Source organism: Macaca fascicularis, chromosome 3 (genome assembly GCF_037993035.2).
Source record: "Macaca fascicularis isolate 582-1 chromosome 3, T2T-MFA8v1.1".
Taxonomy (NCBI): Eukaryota; Metazoa; Chordata; class Mammalia; order Primates; family Cercopithecidae; genus Macaca; species Macaca fascicularis.
Window position 1 is genome coordinate 170,969,971 of NC_088377.1, and position 6,000 is coordinate 170,975,970.

Below are 6,000 nucleotides of genomic sequence, written 5' to 3' on the forward strand. Positions count from 1 at the left end.
GTATAACCTATGGCTCCTAGGCTACAAACCTGCACAGCATGTTACTGTACTGAAGACTGCAGGCAATTGTAACACAAGAGTGAGTATTTATGTATCTAAACATAGAAAAGATACAGTAAAAATAAAGCAAAATACAGTAAAAATGGTAGACCTGTAGAAGGCACTTATCATGAATGGAGACTGCAGGGCTGAAATTGAGTGGTGTGTGAAGGTGAAGGCCTAGGACATTGTTACATACTCCTGTAGGCTTTATGAACACTCTACACTTAAGCTACACTAAACGTATTTAAATTTTTTAATTCAATAACAAATTAACCTTTGCTCACTGTAACTTTCTTACTTTATACACTTTTTAACATTTTTAAACTTTTTGACTCTTCTGTAATAACACTTAGCTTAAAACACACACACAGTTTTGTGCAGCTGTACAAAAATATTTTCTTTCCTTATATCCTAATTCTCTTAAGCTTTCTCTATGTTTAATTTTTTTTTAGCTTTTAAACTTTTTTGTCAAAAACTAAGAAACAAATACATTAATCTAGAGGCCTACACAGGGTCAGGATCATGAAGACACCACAGGGTGATGAGAGTTTTTCAGTCCCATTATAATCTCATAGGACTACTGTTGTATATGTGGTTTACCACTGACCAAAATGCCGTTATGTGGTGCATAGCCTATAACTGCTTTTAGGCTACATCAGCACAGTTTAATAGTTGTAAAAGAGGACACAAGGCCGGGTGAGGCGGCTCACACCTGAAATCGCAGCACTTTGGGAGGCCGAGGCAGGTGGATCACGAGGTCAGGAGTTCAAGACCAACCTGGCCAACATGGTGAAACCCCGTCTCTACTAAAAATATGAAAATTAGCCAGGCTTGGTGGCAGGCTCCTGTAATCCCAGCTACTCAGGAGACTGAGGCAGGAGAATTGCTTGAACCCAGGAGACGGAAGTTGCAGTGAGCTGAGATCATGCCATTGCATTCCAGCCTGGGTGACAGAGCAAGACTCTGTCTCAAAGAAAAAAAGAGGACACAGGGCCCACAAAGTCTAAAATTTTTACTCTCTGGCCCTTCACAGAGTTTGCTGACCTCTGCCCTGGATATGGATGATTCCTCTCCTAAGTCTGCCCCAGCTGGCCTTGCATCCCAACGTCTTGCATTCTCACTGCTAGGACTCTAGTGGGTGACCAGAGGAAATTACCTACAAAGAGCGGTTTATTTTTTCTGTAACTTCTTATTTAATATAAGGGCTACCAAGGGTGGGGCTATCATGAAATGAATCCAGTGATATACTATTGGACTTAATGAAATAGAAAAAGAGAAAGAAAAAAAATAAAGGAAAGATGGAAAGAAGATGCCACCAGAGTAGAAAAGAGGAAATAAGAATTTTTAAGTGTAACTTCTAAGAAAGATAGTGATAGAATATTCTAGGTTTAGATTTTCTAAGAATGCATGCTTCAATTCTGGTAATTTTTAAAAAGAACAGCACAGTTAGCATTACTATTTATAAAGAAGACATAAGGATGTGTATTCATAAATAGATAAAATTAACTAGTGCTATTCTGATGTGAGAATAGTTATCTAAATTTAACATCTTCTTCCACTTTACACAGGAAGATTTGCTCAGTTCTTGTGGAATAAACATCTAAGGTCCTAAACATTGAGTGATTCTTGAGTAAACTGGCATTTAAGACAAATGCATATATAATCAATGATGTTCTGATACTAGCAAGAATCTGAAATATGTGCTATAACAAAGTCTACCATCCAGCCACACACCTCAGCAGCCCTCCTTACCTCCCTGCAGGTCAATGCTAAGGCTTTCTTCCGTGTAAAGGCTGAAGATCCATTTGGTTGATAGAAAACAGTCCTGCCACTGAAATTGTTTCAATCATCACTAAACCATTCATTTTATATCCTGCCTGTCCACTGGCAAAACATGCTTGCTTGTGCTTTATATCTTTTAAAGCAAGGCTTCTTGGAAACACTTTAAATTTACATAGCAGGCCGGGCGCAGTGAATCATGCCTGTAATTCTAGCACTTTGGGGGGCCAAGGGAGGATCACTTGAGCTCAGGAGTTTGAGACCAGACTGAGCAACGCAGGGAGACCCTGTCTCTACAAAAAATTAAAAATAAAAAAAATTAGCCTGGCTTGGTGGTGCTAGCCTGTGGTCCCAGCTACTGAGGAGGGTCAGGTGGGAGGATCACTTGAGCCCAGGAATTCGAGGCTGCAGTGAGCTATGATTGCATCACTGTACTCCAGCCTGGGCAACAGAGCAAGACGCTGTCTCAAAATTAATTAATAATAATAATAATTAATTCACATAGTACTTTCACAGTTATTCTATCATATTGCTTTCACAGCAACCTAAGGGGAAAAAGCGAAGCTCAGAGAATTGCCCAACTAATAAGTAGTGAGGCCAAGATGTGAACTCACATTTTCTGGCCTCAAGTCCAGGGCACCTTCCTAAATAATTATAGTGGTTAACAGCACAGGCTTGACAGGCAGACAGAGCTGGCTTTGACTCTGACTGTGAACCTGGGAAAGTTACTCACTTTCTCACCTCGTGTACAAAGTGGAGAACATAATGGAAACGACCACACTGGTTATAGTGAGTGAAAATGCAATATGTGTGCAAACGCCCCTTCAGTGTTAGCTACAATTTGCAGTGAGAAAAGGATGAAATGATATGGATATCAAGGGAGGGACTGATACAAGAGCATTTCCAAAGGACACCTAGGCCTGACCAATGAACTTACCATTCTAGATGGATGAAGATGAGCTAGAGGAGATGAAAGGCAGGAGCCTGGGAGAACGGTGCAGCCAGTGGGGACCGGACAAGGCAGGACGAGGGGAGATGCCCAAAGTGCAGGGAATGATGGGGGCTGAGGACCAGAGCTCAGAGGGCAGCCATTTTTCACCACAGGGACTGTGTCATCATGAGAGTGGTAGGCACTGACGTGACTCCCTGAGCCAGCAGGGGAGGGGACACTGAGGGAGAAGCGCACAGGGCTGAGGAGTGGGCTTTGAGATCATCCCCCACTTGGAGTGCAGCAGGAAGCAGATAGGCACGTAATGACGATGTAGGCCGGGATGAGCAAGGAGCAGAATGTATGCCTCAGAAACAAGTGGGGGACTTAAAGGAGGAGGGGAGGCTAGCAGCCTTCACTTAGGCTCAGAGGTCAATGAGAATGAAGTCTCCGGGCTTGGCAGAATAAAGGCAATAATACTTCCCAATGGACCATGAAAATTATTCCATTAACATCTATCTTACTGCTGTGGCATACAATGAGGAGGCTAAAGGAGGCTGCTCACTGTGGAGGAGACAAGGAAACCTCTCTCTAACTGAAGTCCAGATTCGTGCAATGCCAGAGGCTGAGGCTGAGTTTAACGGGCACAAAGTGTTGCCAGTGATTAATGAGCTCACAGTTTGTGCTGGGCCTTGAAGGTTGAACAGGCTTCTGATGATAAGCAAGGAGGAGAAAACACTCCAGCTAAAGGGGACCACATAAGTAGAGGCTGGGAGGCATGGAGCACCACAAATCCCAGAGACAGAGGAGAGTGGCCAAAACCAGGCATGAGGGGCCAGCAAGGGTAAGTAAAACTAGACAAGCAGATGGAGGCAAGATTCGGAAAGACTACACATATTCATACCATACTAAGGAGTGCTTTGTAGGAAATAGTCATCAACAGTTTTTGAAAATGGGTGAGACATGATTAAATCTGTGCTTTAGAAAGAATACCAGATGGAGTGCAGAAGCCTAAGGAGGGAGCAGGGCTGGTCAGGAGACTTCTATAGCAGCCCAGGCCAGAGACAGCACAGGCCTGAGCAGGGTGGTGATCTGAGGAAGAGCAGGGTGGGGAGGGGCGGTCCCCCAGAGGGACAGGGCTTGGCAAGCAGTGCAGGAGGGTGCACTGAACGGCTTGCAGCGGGGTGATTGGGAGCAGGTGGCACCATCCACAGACTTAAGAACGTGAGGGTCAGGTGTGGTGGCTCATGCCTATAATCTGAGCACTTTCAGAGGCTGAGGCAAGAGGATCCCTTGAGCCCAGGAGTTCGAGACCAGCCTGGGAAACATAGGGAGACCCTATCTCTATTAAAGAAAAAAAAAAAAATTAAAAAAAAGAAAGAAAGAAAAAAGAAAGTCAGCTGGGAGCAGTGGTTCACACCTGTAATCTTAGCATTTTGGGAGGCCAAGGTGGGCGGATCACCTGAGTTTAGGAGTTCAAGACCAGCCTGGCCAACATGGTGAAACCCTGTCTCTACTAAAAACACAAAAAGTAACCAGGCTTGGTAGCACACACATGTAATCCCAGCTACTCTGGAGGCTGAGGCAGGTGAATCGCTTGAACCCGGTGCGGGGGCAGTGGCTGCAGTGAGCCGAGATCGCACCACTTCACTTCAGTCTGGGTGAAAGAGCAAAACTCCGTCTAAAAAAAAAAAAAAACAAGTCAGGAGATAGCCTCAAGTAGGTACAGATGAGAGTGTTCTAGATATAAGGAGAGAGAGGGATCAAAGGTGACCAGTTCCTAGCGTGGGTACCTAGATGGTTGCATCATCCAAACAGAAGGAGATGCACCTTTGCTATAAGAAGTGTTTGAAGTTTTTGACTTTATTTATTTAGAGGCAGGGTCTTGCTCCGTCGCCCAGGCTGGAATGCATTGGTGCGATCGCAGTTCACTGCAATCTTGACTTCCTGGACTCAAGCGATCTTCCCACCTCAGCCTCCCAAGTAGCTAGGACCACAGACGTATGCCACCATGCGCAGTAAATTTTGTATTTTTTTTTCCATAGATGGGGTTTCACCATGTTGCCCAGGCTGGTCTCGAACTCCTGAGTTCAAGCGATCCACCTGCCTCAGCCTCCCAAAGTGCTAGTATTGCAGGTGTGAGCCACCACACCCAGACAGGTTTGATTTTAGATGTGGCAGGGTAAGGTTCCTAAGAGTTGAAGTTTCAAAATCAACTTCATCAAGGTATAATTCATATATTGTAAACTGTACTAATTTGAAGTATATAATTTAATTAATTCTGACAAATGTATATACTTGTGCAGGGCCAGGTTCATGGGCTGTTTGACCCCAGTGAACACACAGAGTCCTATTTTTTTATTTTTTATTTTTTTTTGAGAAGGAGTCTTGCTCTGTCACCCAGCCTGGAGTGCAGTGGTGCAATCTTGGCTCACTGCAACCTCCGCCTCCTGGGTTCAAGCAATGCTCCTGCCTCAGCCTCCCAAGTAGCTGGGATTACAGGCGCCCACCACCATACCTGGCTAATTTTTGTATTTTTTAGTAGAGATGGGGTTTCACTGTGTTGGTCAGGCTGGTCGTGAACTCCTGACTGCAGATGATCCACCCGCCTCGGCGTCTTAAAGTGCTGGGATTACAGACTGCGTGATCTGTAATGAGTGAGACACTGCGCCTGGCCAAGTTCCACTCTTAGAAGGGCCACAAGCTTGGGGTTTAATGCTCTGAGTTTCACAGTGTGAAAATTTCTTAGTAATTTTACCTTTGAATTTGTGTTTTGTCAATGAAATCCGAAGGGAAAATGGAAAATGGAGCATGTTGGGGGAAGGGGGTTGGTGCCTTAGCTCCTGCTGAGTCTCACCTCTTGTCACCCCCCACCACCCCCAATCCCCACCCTCACCCTACCCCACCCCCACCCCCATCTAGCGCAGGGCATGGCAGTATCCCAGCACATTCAGAGTGAGACATGCGAGTGTCCTGTCCACCACAGTCATGACACCAAGCACATCCTGGCACAGAGGGTGCAATCCCTTGAGGGTCACCCATCTGCTATGGGAAGACAGCTAGGAAAGGTAGTGTTCCCGTACCCAAGGAAACACATTAAACAGTAAATAAAAACAGCATAACAGGTTGATAGAGACTGCAGAGAAAAGGAAAGCGTTCTAATTTAGTACCTTTAGTGGCACTTTTCCCTGCTTCTTCCTGTTTTCATTTTGTACTGAGCCATGCAAATGATGCAGCCAGCCCTGCACCTG